This window comes from Suricata suricatta, chromosome 8 (assembly GCF_006229205.1).
Source record: "Suricata suricatta isolate VVHF042 chromosome 8, meerkat_22Aug2017_6uvM2_HiC, whole genome shotgun sequence".
In the NCBI taxonomy this organism is placed as follows: Eukaryota; Metazoa; Chordata; class Mammalia; order Carnivora; family Herpestidae; genus Suricata; species Suricata suricatta.
Genome location: NC_043707.1, coordinates 19,228,541 through 19,245,518, shown reverse-complemented (window position 1 = coordinate 19,245,518; position 16,978 = coordinate 19,228,541).

The following is a 16,978-nucleotide window of genomic DNA, read 5'->3' as shown; positions in this document are numbered from 1 at the left end:
TTGACTTCTAATTTGCCCAAAACAGATGAAGCCGTATCATCACTTGAGATTCAGAGGCATGTGGAATGGAAATAAGAGTTCTGAGGAAAAGAAGGGAAATTCCGAAACAGAAGGAAGTGATCTTACTAGAGAAACACGGCGGGTTGGCAGAGCAGCCTTGAGCAACCATGACAGATCTGAATTGTAAGTCAAAGTGCTTGGTCTGCCTATTTGATTTTTCTGCCGTAATGCTTAGCCAGTTAGGGGAATTCAACCATCTGAACAAGATGAGAGACAGAGGGGCACCTGGGTGGCTCAGTAGGTTGAGGATCCGACTCTTGATTTCAGCTCAGGTCATGATCTCATGGTTTGTGAGATTGAGCCCCGCATCGGGCTCTGCACTGACAGTGCAGAGACTGCTTGGGTTTCTCTCTCTCCCTCTGTCTCTGCCCCTTCCCTGTTCTGTCTCTCTCACTCACTCTCTCTCAAAATAAATAAACATTTTTTAAAAAGATGAAAGAAGAGAGAGAGAAGTGAGATGAATGTTTTCAAGAGAGTAATTATAAGAACAGGCCATGAAATCTAAGCTGGATAAAGAGACACATAAGAGACAACACAGGAAAATACTGAGGCTGTGACCAATGGACCAGAGGATGGTAAGATGGAAGAGCTATCACATCAAAGGACCCTAAGGATAATACGAGACTGTGACAGCCCAAGACTGGGTTGTTTGAACTATATTGTAGGTGAAGTGAAGTGGTAATTTTGCTGGTGCAACAAAGTCCAGGGCTTGAACACCAAGGTGGATGATGGAGATGGGGTAGGAAAAAAGGGGGCTGGAGGACAGTAGATCACATGAATTTTTAGGCTGGCAAGAATGAGAAGAAAATTTGGGGTGGGAAGAAAGTGTGAACAAGGACCTAACCCACGCAGCGAATAAAGAAAGAATAGAGGGTCTCTGCCTCCACTTTAAGACTTTCTCTCTCTCTCTCTCTCTCTCTCTCTCTCTCTTTCTCTCTCTCTCAGCTCAATTCTGGCAAAAGTCATCTTATAGCTAGAAGATCAACCCTTCTACACTTTAAAATGGCCTGTGCCAGGGCACCTGGGTGTCTCGGTCAGTTAAGCAACCAACCCTTGATTTCAGCTCATGGTTCATGAGATCGAGTCCTGAGTTGGGCTCTGCACTGACAGCACAGAGCCTGCTTAGGATCATTTCTCTCCCTCTCTCTCTGCCCCTCCCTCCCACACTCTCTCAAAATAAATAAACATTAAAAATTAATAAAAAATAAAAGTGCTTCTTGCCAGCATGAGATAATTGTCACCTGGAGGGCCATGTGCCTTACATTGAGAGGAGATTCTAAGGTCCTGGCCAGGTCAATATTAAACCTCTTTTGAAATCTAACTTGTACCTGCTCAAGTTCTCTCTAAAAAAAACAACAACAATCTCTTAGGGCCATGCAAGAACATAACTACATAGTGAATGTTGGCTTCCTCCACAATAGCCATTTATCTTATTGAAAAGTTGATATATGGTTTGGGTGAAATTGACTCTCCTTGGGTTAATTAGTGTAACATCATCCCCTTTGTACATCATTGCCTTAGAGTGAGGCAGGCAAACTAAGTTACACCAATCAGAGTGACGCTCAGGACTCATTCCGGTTGGGAAAAGAGAAGCTCTCTCGGGCTCTGATAAGAAGTCTATACCTGCTCCACCTACCTGGCTTCATCCAAGATGGCTAAGTCAGGAGCACCAGCCTGCGGGATGACAAAGATCGAAGAAGAATCCTCATCACACATGCCCAAAACCTAACGACTCCAGGCTTCATATGTGAGCCCTTAAACTCTGTATTTAATCCAGTGTGTTTAGGATTCCAGGATATGGCACCTGGAAGCATCCTCGCTACCACAAAAATATTTGACATGCCCCCTTCCATGCCCAAGTCAAGAGCCAAGCATCTCAAGTTGGATCACGATATTTAACCAAGGCCAAGGCACCAAACAACACACACACGCATAAGCAAATGTTCCGTTCCCTGCCATGCTTTGGCAAAAGCTCTCCATGTGAGAGTTCTCCGGTAAAATAACTGAATTCTGAGCAGCCTGAAGGTTTCATTCGACTTCAGATGCACCTGTCCTCACAAACACCGCTCTGGCATTGCTGGGCAGAGCTCTGGCCTGTGTTCAGGTAAGGAGGGTCTACTGGGTGCACACATGTAGCCATCACGCAAAAGGCTCTTCTCTGCCTATACAAGCCTCTTCCAATGTTGTTTTCCTTCAGGCTTCTGCTCTGTGAGATCTGAGCTGATTTAAGCAGTTAGATTGTGAAATATTGCTTGCTCTGATGCCCCTTGGGAGCTCTGCGGAGAGGCCGCTGGCGGCTGATTAGGTCAGAGATGCAGCTGTATCAAACAGGCCTATTGACAATCTAGCTTGAAAGCCAACAGTTTCCCTCACCTATTAGGCTTGCTCGGGCTGGCCTCATCACTGTGCCCACCTAATGAGGAGTTAGACTCGAGAAATGTTTATGGGAGGGCAGTACTTCCCTCTAACTCGGTATCCAAGCTCACTGTTGCATAAAGCCTCATCCGACTTACTACAGAAAGGAAAGCTGGTGTTTGAGCTGCTGCAGGATCTAGGGATGGAAGCAACCCAACCAAGCTGTGCTTCAGAAAGCTGCTCTTGGGATGCCTGGGTGGCTCAGCAGGCTCAGTTCAGGTCATGATCTCACAGTTCATGAGTTCGAGTCTGGCTCTGTGCTGACAGCTCAGAACTGGGAGCCTCCTTCAAAGTCTGTGTCTCCCTCTCTCTCTGTCCATCCCCTGCTCATACCCTGTCTTTATCGGTCTCTCAAAAATGAATAAATGTTTAAAAAAAAAACGGTCTTACTAGTCTTAGGAGTAAGTGGGACCCAGGTTCCTCAGCAAGTGAAATCCTCTTGGCCAGTGTTTTACTTCATACAAACTGAGGTTTTGCTCTTGACATCCTTCGCTCCGCTTGACAAGCAGGTGTTAACTACAACTTGCAGAACAGTTCTTCCCAGAAAAAAAAGACATGAGGTACCTAATCCACTGGGGGCTCCATTTACCCCATTTGCCCAGAACTAGTATTTTAGATACAGGTCTATTTTACAGATTAGTGAAGCTATGGCATTAAATAACTTCTCCAAAGTCACAGAGCTAATAAATGTTGTAGCTGAAATTTAACCTGAAGCCTTCCAGGAGCCAACTCTTCCTCTTAGAACTCTGGTTCTCAACCTTGCCTGCACATTGGAATCACCTTTATTTTTTTCAATTATTGATCAGGATGCCTGGGCACCTCAGTTGTATAAGCCACCGAGTCTTAGTTTCAGTTTAGGTCATGATCTCATGGTTCGTGAGTTCGAGCCCTGCGTTGCTATCAGCACAGAGCCTGCTTAGGACTCTCTTTCTCTCTCTCTCTCTGTCCCTCCCCCATGCACATGGACACACACACACACACACACACACACTCTCTCTCTCTCTCTCTTATAAAACAAATAAATAAACATTTTAAATAATTACCATTAAAGAGATCTTATCCAAGGTCTCCCCCCACAATTCATTCTAATATTTCGGAGTGGGGCTTGGAAATCTAAGTTTTATAGGGTCTCCCCTATAAGCTTGCATTTCTCCTGATGACACAAACAGTAGAGCCATAGCGGATTCTCAAAACGGTATCACGTATATAAATCATTCATGTGCACACAGATCGAGGGGGAATGTTGTTAAAATGCACGTCCCGAGTCGTCAGTCTTGGCCTGAGATGCTATGTTTCTAAGATGCTGATGGGGGGGGGGGGCGTCTGCAACATTGTTTCCCAAGCTTGGTGTGTGTGAGTTACCTCGAAGGCCAACAAAAACTACAGAAGCTCAGTTTAGTTAAAGTAGAATAGGACCTGAGCTTCTGGGTTTCTAGCAAGTTCCTAGAACCACTGCTCTAGGATGCCTTAAACTTGGCTGCATATTGGAATCATCTGAAACCTAAAAAAAAAAAAAAGATATCTAGGTCAAACACCCAGAGTTTCTAATTTAATTGATCTAGAACATTCTCAAATATTGCCCAATAGTAAGAATAGCAAGTTCCTCAGCCAGACCCCAGGCATTCCCTGTGAATGCGAATCCAGGGGAAATTAGCCTGACACTCTGTATTTTTAGCAAGCACGACGGGCTGAAATTGGGGAAAAAATGTTGGAATCTTGGATTTGGTCTTCTAAAACTTGAAAACTAACTTTGCTTAGGTCTTGGTCCTTGCCACTCACTATAATCATTTGCTTTGCCTGAAAGATCTTGGGGCCTGTTTCCTTCATTCATAACATGAGGGCTGTGCCACTCTTCAGAATCTGTGTCATGGGAAGCAGTTTAGGGAAGGAGACTTCCGTTGTTCACCTCCCCAGACACTATTCCACATTCGTCCGGTAGCAGTTCTTGCTCACATTTGAGGACTTTTCTGCTCTCCTGCTCTCTGACAGAACTTGGGGAACTGGTATCTGGATTAGTCCAAGTTCTGCAGAGAAACAGAAGGAGCAGGACGTAGCTGTACATTCTGTTCAGGCCTCAGTGGGTTGGATGAGACTCGTAGTAGGGAAGGCTGTCCCCTTTGCAGAATCCACCAATCGAAATGCTAATTTCAGCTGGAAACACCCTCACAGACACACCTCCGGAAAGAATGTTTAATCTGGGCACCCGGTGGCCAGTGAGCCAGGTAACCAGAAATTAACCATCACACCAGAGCACATAAACCAGACCTAAGCCAATCAATGCCTCCTGGACCCCTGCCCTGTGACTGGCTCCAGAATGGGCATGGGAAGAGGCTTGTGACCCAAACAGAGTAAAACAAAACACAGCAAAACAAAGAAACAGAGAGCCTTTTGCTTCTGGGGACCAGCAAGTCCTCTTTCCCCACTGAGACTGAATGTAACCGCATGTATAGAGGGGCTGCTGCATTCACCTTGCTTTCTGAGGGGGAGCTTGGAGTCGCTGAGCCCAAGAATGAAACGAACACAGAAGTAAAACTGAAATATGGAGACAAAGCAAACGCTGGATACTTCGCTTGGCCCCTGGATCCAGCCATGCCTGAATACTGCACATCTCCCCTGCCCCCCATGGATTTTCTATGACGTGAGCCAATTTGGGTTTTGCTCAAGCCAGTTTGGACTGAGTGCCCTTCCACTTGGAATCAAATGGGACTTCATTGAAGTCACTGGGAGACAAGAGTATGGTTTGCAAGGGTAGCTGTCTTACGTAACAAGAAGAAACTGTTTCCTTAATCCATTATCAAAGTATTTGAAAGGTTTGGAACACCCTTCCTAAACCTATACACCTTATATCTTCATCAGACCCTTTAGTGGCCATCCAATGACTACAAGAACTATGAGTTTTGGGTATGTTTTGAAAGATCCATGGCAGTTTCCTTCATAAGCTAAAATTAGCATGTAACATTTCGTTAGTTACAAAATGTTAATGGTGTAAAGGTTCCCAGCCAGGGACTATCTGGTCCCCAAAGAACATGTGGCAGTATGTGGCGACATTCTGGGGTATCATGCTGGGGGAAAGGGTGCCTCTGGCATCTAGTGGCTCGAGATTGCCCAAATGTGGTGAAACATCCTATCGTGCATTTGAAAATCTTCAAACCAAGAACCATGTAGCCTCAGATAACAAAAGTGCCAGGGGTGAGAGCCCATGGCGAGATGTCTGATTATGTTTGAAATCTTTCGCCTCGATATTAATCATGTTTGAGTCAGCATGCGAGAGGTTCAATACCCAAATTTGTTATCACTTTCTACCAAATTAGAGAATCCCAGTGCACTATTAAAGATTGCTGAAAATAATATAAAATATTCCATATCTCTGTCACGTAGAAAGGAGATGTGTTGAGTATAAATAGAACAAGAGAACTATTCGGAAACCAAAGTAAATCAGAACATGAAGCTGGTTTCTCTGATTCTGTATGCCCATCTTTCATGGCATTTCTCTGTCCCTGCCCTCTTCCCTTCTCCTGCTGGGTGGCCAATGGCTTCCATATTTGTCATGGCAAATCGGCCTGGGTAATGGTCACACCGACAGTGCAGGGAACAGCTGCCTGCGGTCCTCAAGGATCTCAGAAGCAGCTCATCAGCTGAAATATCTTAGCGATGACAATTCCTTCCATTTGAGTAGTTCTCTAAGGTTGTCAAAATGTGGTCATGCACAATCTCAATCCGTCTGTGGTGTAGCCATGTAAGGAAGACCAGATGGCTGCCATTGGACTAAATCTATAGGCAAAGGGATAGAGGCTCAGAATGTTTACCTTGCTTTCCTGAGGTCACACAGCTATAAACAGGAAGAAGCAGGAATACGGCCTGCTTCTTGTGACTGCTATTCTCACCCTACTTTTTAGAAGAAGTTTTCTTGGGGCGCCTGGGTGGCTCAGTCAGTTAAGCATCCAGCTTCGGCTCAGGTCATGATCTCACAGTTCATGGGTTCAAGCCCCGTGTTGTCTCTGTGCTGACAGCTCAGAGCCTGGAGCCTGCTTCAAATTCTGTGTCTTCCTCTCCCTCAGACCCTCCCCTGCTCATACCATCTCTCAAAAATAAATAAAAACCTTAAAAAGAAATTAAAAATAAAAGATGTTTCTCATATGAGAAACATACGAGACAAATGTGCATACACAGGTCATATGCATGCCTTCGCTGGTTCTGTCTGCAGAGAGGTCCCAGAAACAATGTCAGTCTGTAGCAATGACAAAACACCTGTCCAGATCTTGGCTTCTAAGTATCGTTCATAGAGAAGTGACAGATTCTAAGGCTGGAGCAGGAAATATACAAGACGTGATGGTAATAGCTTGTAGTTCCAGAAAGTGAGGAAGTGATCAAAAACAACAACAACAACAACAACAAAAAACCAATAACAGGGACATGCTACAGGAATACCGGAGCCGACCGGAGATAATGCCCAATGACTGGGGATAAAACAATTTGGGTAACAAAATAATCTGGTATTAGATTGCAATCCAAAGTAAAAATAAATACAAACAAAGTTTGTACTGATATAAATAAGTGATTGAATATTTTAAAAATGAGAGAGAAGAGACAAACTTTCTCCACAGAAGAATCACAAATAATATAGGTATATATTTCCCCCATCTTGGAAGTCAAACTGAAACCTCCCCGCCCTCAAACGTGGGCTGCTCTTAGTGACTCACTTCCGAAAAAACAAGTACAGAAATGGAAAACCAGTGACTTCCACTGACAAACCTGGCAAACACTCACTTAACCAAGTGATCAGAGTTAACATCACCAGTGAGTGTTGATACCACACATGTCCATCCCAGTGATGGGAAGAAGGCACACCACCTCTGGAATTATTCCCCAACATCCATAGCCTTGTTCTCATCCAGGAAAAACATGAGACAAACCCAAATTGAGGGACATCCAACAAAATACCTGACCAGTACTCTTCAAAATCATCAAGGTCAGGAAAAAGCACAAGAGACAGAGACACTGATGTAGACCACAGAAGGCTCAGGATGCCTGATGATGAAAAGCAATATGGCACCCTGCATTGGATCTCGGAACAGCCAACAGACATTAGTAACAAACAAACCAACCCACAACTAGTAAATGCAAATGAAGTCTGAAGTTAATTAATAGTAATGTGCACATCAGCTCCTTAATTTTGACAGGAGGTTACACAAGATATTAACAATAAGGATGAAGAGTTTATATTATCTCTGTAAAAACCTTTCTGTAAAATCTAAAATTGTTCCAAATTAAGGAGTTTATTCAAGATATGTGATTCCAGGGGCACCTGGGTGGCTCAGTCAGTCAAGCATCTGACTTTCAGCTCTGGTGATGATCTTGTGGTCCATGAGTTTGAGCCCCACGTTGGGCTCTGTGCTGACAGCTGGGAGCCTGGATCCCGCTTGGGATTCTGTCTCTCTGTCCCTCTGCCACTTATATTCTGTCAAAAATAACAAATGTTAAAAAAACTTTTTTAAATATGTAATTTCCCAGGATTAAACTATGCGACAAAGGAGGGGAAATTGCCCAGGTGATTTCAGTGTCGAGCCAGGGCTGAGAATCAACTTCCCATCAACATTTGAGAAGGTAATCTTCCTCACCAGCTTCCATGGGCACATATATGCAAATACATGAACACACACTTACTTTCAATGTTTGCTTTAAGTTGATCCCTACTCAACACATTCTTTTGCAAGTTCTCCTCATTTAGCTGCATCATACCCCATAATACTATGCATTTGCCACTGTTGAGTCAATCACTCTTTTCTTGATAGATACTCCTTTTGCTGCATTCTTGTTTCTGTATGCCTCGCTGTCTTGTTCCATCAAATATGTCCGTGTTGTTGATTTTAATGCTTCGGGCTAGTATGTTTATGGATGGCTTTGTGATCCCTCCCTGACAAAAAGTATCTCTTCTCTTTCTGTCTGTTGCAAATCCTTTTCTGTTCCCCATGGAACAATGGCACATTCTGAAGGGTTGCCCACATTTCTGGTTTTGGATTCACTCCTCGCCCTTCTCGAGGTCTAAGCTGAAAACCCATTGTCCCCTGGGCACTGGGGCGAGAGGCATTGTGGGTTGCCTGGCAACGTAGGGGCAGTGAGAGAGGAGAATGGGACACTGCACCAGACCCATCAGAAACACACTCACGGAGTGGAGGATGGGACTGGGGCAAGCTCAGATGGGGCCGAGACACCTTCTGGGAAGCCCTCGGCTCCTTTCTTACCTGGCTGCCACAGGCATTGTTTTAAGATGTAAATCAGACGCCGCCCCTCCCTTCCCCCCCCTCCTTTAGAGGAATCATCTTCCATGATTTTCATTTTCACTTTGAATAAAATAGTACCTCCACACCATGGCCTCAAGGACTTGTATTTTCTGCTTTTGCTGTTACTGCTCTGGCCTCATGTCATGTCATGGGCCCCTCTCACTTGCTACCCTCCACTCCAGTTTGGTCCCAACTCCGTGTCTCTGTACTTGCATTTCTTTGAGTGTCTGAATGGCACCATCTCATCTCTCAATTCCCACCTATGTGTCTACCTCCGCAGACAGGCCTCCTGTCACAACCCTCTCCTTTGGATGCCCGCTAATGCTCACTAGTGCGCATCATTCATTCCCTTCCTAGCACATTTCACCAGCTGTAGATGTTTCTCTTTGACATGCCTTCTTCACTAGATTGAAGCTCCATGAGCGCAGGAACCTCGCTCTCTGCTTCATCTCTGTATTCCTACCATTTGATATGCAATATACCCAATGTTGGATGGATAAATCAATGTATCAGTAACTCTGAAATGTCTGAGATGTTCCCTATTGGCCAGCTAACAAGTTAGCCTGCTGTGGATGGTGGTAGAAGAGCCAAGTCTTCTGGGTCAGAAACGAAGGACAGTTTATTACTCACAGCAACAGCAATACAAGAATATCAGCAAAGGGGCGTCTGGGTGGCTCAGGTGGTTAAGCTTCCAACTTCAGCTCAGGTCATGATCTCACAGTTCATGGGTTCAAGCCTTGCATCATCAGTGCTGTGCTGACAGCTCAGAGCATGGAACCTGCTTTGGTTTCTGTATCTCTCTCTCTCTCTCTCTCTCTGCTTCTCCCCTGCTCGCTTGTGTGCTCTCTCTGTCTCTCTCCCTCCTTCTTTCTCTCCCTCCCTCCCTCTCTCTCAAAAATAAATAAACATTAAAAAAATCAAAGAGTTGGGGCCATTTTATTCTGAACTACTATTTAAACAGAAGTGACAGAATAACAGTGAATTCAGACTTCGAGTTTTTCCAAAATATTCTTACATGTCCTGTAGAATTCCCACAGCAGATATGGAGATTCAAGGCACTATCCAACTCTTAGAGATGGGAACTGGTGGTTTGCAAAGCAAACAGCCAGACGCATGGTTTAGGATCAAGGTAAAATTCTTGGGAAGTAGGAGGCCTACAATTAATATAAAGTGAGCATTTGAATCTGTGACCTGGGAAAATCCTAGCAATACGAAGCTCTATGGAACCAGGGGAAGCATTTATCTAGTGCGTCTTACGTCCCCAGCACCCTGTACTGTGTCTTCATATAGAGAGCTCTCATTCATTATTTGTTAAATGAAGGACCAGAGATAGGAAGAAATAAACAAAACATAGGAAGGTTTTGATTTTGCTTCTAAATGAGCACATTGTTTCTATCTTGATGGTAGATGGGGTGGCAGGAGGTGGTGGGGCGGTGTCCTGCACCCTGGAAATCTCAACAGCTACCCCTTGACTCCTGTCTCCAAGCCTCAACGTGGAGAACATACACTTGAACATCCTATTTGGGCCACATTTTCCTGAGAATGAAGGAAAATCTCAACTTGGTCTTTTGTAGGCTCAGCGGGATGACATTGAAGACGGCAGGTGCAGAGAGAACCAGACTGGGTGGTTAACTATTATGGCAGGAGAGAGACAAGAACTCACTGCTTTACCCTGAGGTTGGGAAGCCCTTCCCTTCAAGTTTTAATTAGGAAAACTGATGGCAAAGCTCTGAAGAATTAGTGACTTGAAAGTACGGCTGTGAAGAATGTAAGTTGGCAAAATCTGCTAACACGAAGTTAGTCTGTGGTTGAGAGCTGCCCTGGAGACACAGCTGCATATTGCCACAGCATCATGTACCCTCCTGAAAACCTAGGGAGGGAGCAGAATGGAATATTATACAGTGATTAGATGGAATGCTTTTCGAGGAGATAAGATGCACAGAGATTCTAAGTATTTTCGTATGTGTGATAAGTACTTTCCTCGCTGATAACAGCTAACTCTGGGTATGGGGAGAAGCAGCAGAGATTGGGTTGGTGGTCGAGAGAGAGGTTAGCACAAAGCTAACATGAAAAAAGTTTTAATTTTATGGGAGAATGGGTGTATGTGCAACATAGCCTAGTGGTCAGGTAGGTGCATACTCATTGGTGGCAGCCACCTGAGCGTGAATCCTGGCTTTGCCAAAGCCTAGCTGTGTGACCTACGGCACACTACTCAACCTCGCTGTGCCCCACTTTCCTCACGGGGAACATGGGGTAACAATACTATCTGCTTCATTGAGCACTATGGAGATTTGAAGCATGAATGCAGACAAACTGCTTAGGAAGGTACCTGGCACATGGTAAGTCATCGAGAAGTGTTAATATCGTGTTAATATAACACATGTTCATATCATATGTTCCTTGGATAATTAAAATCAACTTAAAGTATCATTCAGGAAATAAAGGAAGGAAGGAAAAAGTTTATGTTGCTCCCTCCAAAGTAAGAGCAGGCTTTGATCAGAAGACTGTTTACAAAACAAACGTCCTCTTGAATCATCTCGAAATGTTATCTTCTTTTCTCCACAATGGGGGTAATTATCACGGCTGGGAGCTATTTCTTGAATTCATATACTATCATGATGTGGCAGCCCAAGGGTTCAGAGACAGGGAAATGTCTTTCTCTCTCTCTCTTTTTCTTTTTAACATAATCTAAATTTAACAAGCCCATTAAAGCAAATGTTTCAACAGGCGACATTGAACTGATTACAATATTTAATAAATCCTACTCCCAAACGAGGGCTTTTAAATGCCAGCAAGGAACCAAACTTGTACTCTATTCATCCCTTTTGTTCCAACGTCTTGTAGGAGGGTTAGATGAGGAACCCCCTTTGTGATCTGTCAAAGACCAGGAAATAATTATGATCACCTTTAAAGGTGCCATTCAGAGTGCCCAATTCACTTCATAATGCTTGATAGAGCTGGGATCTGCCACCTTCCCCGCTCCCTGCCCCCAACAGACAGAAGAGAAAGATGCTATTTCAAATGGAGAGGCAGGATCCCACTGTTTTGAGACCTGAAAACATGACCAGAAATGTCTCGGGCCCACCCTGGTTTCACCCAGGTGACATGGTGTGAACCACCTTGCCGTCAGGGACTTTCCTCAGCTATAAAACCCAGGGCGTTGACAAAACGAGGATTTCCCCCTCCTGCTCTGCGCCTCCATGATTACAGCTGCAGAGTGACTTCCCTCTGCTGAATGTCTGGGGGACAGACAGATGCTCCATGAAAATGGATCCTGTGACAACACGGCCTTCTGCTCCGTGGGCCTGCATCTTTCTTGCACACACACTGTGATCCTGGAGTCTTAGACTGCTTTCGAAGTGGGAAAGGGTTCCGGAAGCGGGAAGCCTCACTCATTAAAGGGGCGGGTGGGGGTCTCCTCATTCTAGAAAGATCTCTTCTGGTATGAGGAAGAGGTGAATCCACAGACTGGAAATCAGAAGGTTGGGAGTGGACCCCAAGGTCATGTGGGTCCCGTCTCTCAGGTTGTCTGTCTCGACACCTGAGGAAGGGGGGTGGCTGAGCCTCTGGGGGCCAGGTTTCTCCGCCTCTTACCTACATCTCCTTCTGTCCGGCATGCACCTGTCTCTGTGCCTCAGCCATTTTTGTCTCTCAGGGACAGGAGGCTATTTTGCTGGTCCTTGGGGGCGTGAGTCTCTCGAGCATCAGAACCTGCATCTCCCTCTGCATTTCTTTCTTTTTCCCCTGCTGCTTTTTTATTTTATTTTATTTTATTTTATTTGGTCTAAAATTTACTGACCTTTGTGGCTTATGGCCTGTGTGGGTGTCTAAAAGGGTTGGGGTTTTTAAAGATTCAAAATGTACAGTCAGATAAAAGAAAATGTCAGCCTCTGAAAATCCCAGGGCATGGTACGGGCCCAAGGGTACCTGCCCTTGACAGCCAGCATTCACAGCCTTAGACACCCTCCATCCCTCGGAGGCCCTGGGCCGCAGGCCTGATGGGAGGCCCGAAAATGAATCAGGCAGGCCCCTGCTTCTCTGGAGGGAGGGAGAGGAAGCCAGAGAGCCATGGATCATCCGTGTTTTCCCTGGCTTGTGGCTGGGGCTTGCTTCGAAAACAGCCCGGGGACATCCCTATATCAGCCAGGATGACGGCCTCATGCCCCTCTGGTTCCCAGGGAAATCATGCTTTGCTTGATCATGGGATTTTCTTGGAACACAAGCTTAGGCATAAATATACAGCAGAAAGGCGGACACCCTCCTGGAAGATGCACGGTCTGCCCGTGGGCCAGCGGCCAGCCAGGTCTCTCCCGCCTCACCCCTCCTCCAGCACCCGCTGCACAAGGGCAGCGGGTGCTGGCCCGGCCTGGTGGAGGGGCAGAGGGGGCTGTGCCCGCCGGGGCCACACATCCTCCCCACTAACCACTGCTGCACTGGTACCTGCTGCATGCTTCCCCCTGGTCTGGGCCTGCTGAGAGTGCAGCCTGGTTTCTAAGCCAGGATCTAGTGTGATGGTGACGTTGGGCACACGGTCAAGGGAAGCAAGGGAAATGAAAGATCTAGACCCCTGCCAAGATGCAGAAGGAGGTCTCTGTTCAAAGGCAGAAGGCTTCCAGCAGGCCCCTGCCCATTCCTACCCAAGCAATGTCCATCTCCCTTTCCCCCCTTTCCTTTTCCTGTCCCTGGAAAACAAAATCAAAATAAAACACCTACAACAGAAAACCCAGAATGATGATGATACACAAGAAATAAGTGTAATGGGGGTGCCTGGGTGGCTCAGTCGGTTAAGCATCCGACTTTGGCTCATGTCATGATCTCACCATTTGTGGGTTCAAGCCCCACATCAGGCTCTGTGCTAAGAGCTCAGAGCCTGGAGCTTGCTTCAGATTCTGTCTCCCTCTCTCTCTGACCCTCCCCTGCTCACGCTGTCTCTCTCTCTCTCTCTCTCTCTCTCTCAAAAACAAATAAAAACATTTTTAAAAATAAGTTTTAAAGGGAAGAACTGGGACACATCAGGGTGGAGAGGAGACTTACTTGAACCTAGATGAAAAATCATCTTTGATTTTGAAAAAATTGTATTTAGGGATTATCTTATCAAATATGAATATAACTTTCAAATCTGAGGATGGGGTGCATGGGTGGCTCAGTCGGTTAAGCACCGACTCTTGATCTCAGCTCAGGTCTTGGTCTTAGGGTCTGGAGTTCCAGCCCTGCATTGGGCTTCGCACTGGGCATGGAGCCTGCTCAAGAAAGAAAAAATGGAGTGGTGCCTGGGTGGCTCAGTTGGTTGAGCATCTGACTCTTGGTTTTGCCTCAGGTGGGATTCTCTGTCTCCCTCTCTCTGCCCCTCCCTCTTAAAATAAATAAATAAATATTTTAAAAAGTAGACTCTGATGATGCAATCTGACTCCTTTTCACCTCTTCATACTTACCTCGATGAGCACGGGGTAACACAAGGGATTGTAGAATTGGTGTTGTGGACACCCGCAGTGAACAGAACGCTGTATGTTAACCACACTGGAATTAACAAAATGTCAAACACGTGAATATGCAATGTAACGTGACACATGGCAAAGCACTTCAAAAGTACACCATCTCCAGTGATGCGAGGTCTCCCGTCCACTTCTGTGGGTGGCAGCAGAATGGTCCCCAGAGGTGCCCAAGTCCTATTTCCCACTGTCTATAATATGTCACCTTACATTTCAAAAGGGACTTTCATGCTCTGATGAGACACGGGATTTGGAGGTGGGAAGGGGATGCTGGATGTGCCAGGTGAAGCCAGAGTGATTGCAAGTGTCCTCTAAGCGGGGAGGAAGTGGGTGGCAGTGAGTCAGGAAGGAGATGGGACAAGTAAAGAGGGCCACGAGCCACAGAACAAGGCACCTGTGAGAAACTGGAAGAGGCGCAGAAATGGGGTCTTTCCTAGAACCTCCACAAGGAACGTGGCCTTGCTGACTCATTTTAGGACTTCCAACATCCAGAACCCTAAGATGAGTGGGCTGGGTTAAGCCACAGTGTGGCTGGTCATTTTTTTTTAAACCAGGTTTAGAAACTAATAGGACCTCTAACTTTTCTGTCTCCCTTTCCAGAGGCAACGACTCCTCCCTTTTCTTCGTCTTCTTCCAGAAGTGGTGGACACACACCCACATATACACATAGCTGCATATGCATAATAGATACACAGATGCAGAGAGATGCGTATATAGATACATAGGTAACATACATAATGTATGTGTCAGACATACAAATTATAAAAGATACAGAGTATATGCACATAAGAATATGTATGTATATGTATTTGCTTTGTTTTACACAAATAGCATGTATTACACACCTTTGTTTTTTATTTTCATTTTTTATTATTTTATAACATTTTATTTTACAGTTTTACTTCACTTCACTTTAAAGTACAAGGCATGGAAGGGGACTCTGAGGTAGGGCGCGAACTCACAAACTGCAAGATCACGACCCGAGCCGAAACCAAGAGTCAGACACTTAACCAACGGAGCCACCCAGGCGCCCCACGTCTTTCTATACCTTGCATTTTTCTCCTAAGAGTGTATCTTGGAGACCCTACAATATCAGTGCACCCAGATCACTTTGTTCCTCAAAATAAATATTTTAATAAGAAATTATGGTGATAAGTTGGCAAGAAATTCCTTGAGACTCACTGTGTTCTGCATTCTTGTTTCTAGTTACGCTCACCCGTGAGGGACACCGGCTTCCTATATGCCCGTGCTTTAGCTCCCTGAAGGAACTCATAGGTAATTCAGAGGGTGTGAAAGAACATTGCCTTGTTTCTGATCCTCTGTTCACTTCTCTCTGCCCCCCTCTCATACCCAGTGTCTTCTTCTTACAGAAAGAAAACATGATCCAGGTAGGATCACTGATGTCAGTAGTGTCTGGACATGGTGCATATTTCCCACTTACATATTTGATCCTTTTGGAAATTCCCAGAGCAAGGAGCACTCATTTCTCCAAATATCGGGCAGTCTTGAGTACAAATTATGGTTGAATACTTTCTAATGTTTTTATTGTTTTTATTTTTTTTTTATTTTTGAGAGACAGAGAGACAGTGTAAGCAGGGGAAGGTCAAAGAGAGAGGGGGACACAGAATCTGAAGCAGGCTCCAGGCTCTGAGCTGTCAGGCAGAGCCTGACACAGAGCTCAAACCCACAAATCGTGAGATCATGACCTGAGCCAAAGTCAGACACTTAACCAACTGAGCCACCCAGGCGCCCCTGAACACTTTCTAAATGTATAAGCCAGCCCCCCTGTTTCATCTTGGAAGACAAAACTTTGCAAATGTCAATTTCACCTCTTAGCGGGACTACAGACTAAATTAATGAGACGCCACGAAAATCATGGTCTAGTTCGAGCCCCGCATCAGGCTCTGTGCTGACAGCTCAAAGCCTGGAGCCTGTTTTGGATTCTGTGTCTCTCTCTTTCTGACCCTCCCCTGCTCATGCTGTCTCTCTCTCTCTCAAAAATAAATAAACATTAAAAAATTATTTTAAAAAACGATCATTTGTCATACATCTCATTGTTGGTGTCACATTGGTAATATATTAGACACTCTCATCAGACAAGATATTCCAAGGCCACACATGTCATCTCCCAGGAGCTGATCAAGGGTCAGTCCTGAAGGACTTTGGAATGTGCTGCGTTTGGGCAAACCAGACTTGCTGAGTTAACCCTTTCGACACCATGCCTATCACTACAAGTAAGTAAAGGCTTGCTTCTCTCCCCCAAATCCTCCCTTTTCCTGCCTCAAACAAGATTACCAATAATGTAGAAAAAACCATTGTCTCCGAGGTCTGTGTTTGTGCCAAGCACTGTGGTCAGTGTTACCCATTTGATCTTACACTGATTCTCAATGGTGCCACTTGTTTCTTATTTTACAGAAAACGAAACCAAGCCCTGAGATATCGAGTAATTTATTTAAGGTCACACACCGACTGTGGACTGGGCTCAGAGAGAGGATTCAAGTCAAGCTTCTGGGGGCGCCTGGGTGGCTCAGTCGCTTAAGCATCCAGTTTCGGCTCAGGTCATGATCTCACAGTTTGTGGGTTCAAGCCCTGCGTTGGGCTCTGTGCTGACAGCTCAGAGCCTGGAGCCTGCTTCAGATTCTGTGTCTCCCTCTCTCCCTGCCCCTCCCCTGCTGACACTGTGTCTCTCAAAAAGAAAAATTAAGTCTAGCTTCTGAACAACAGAGGCAAGGC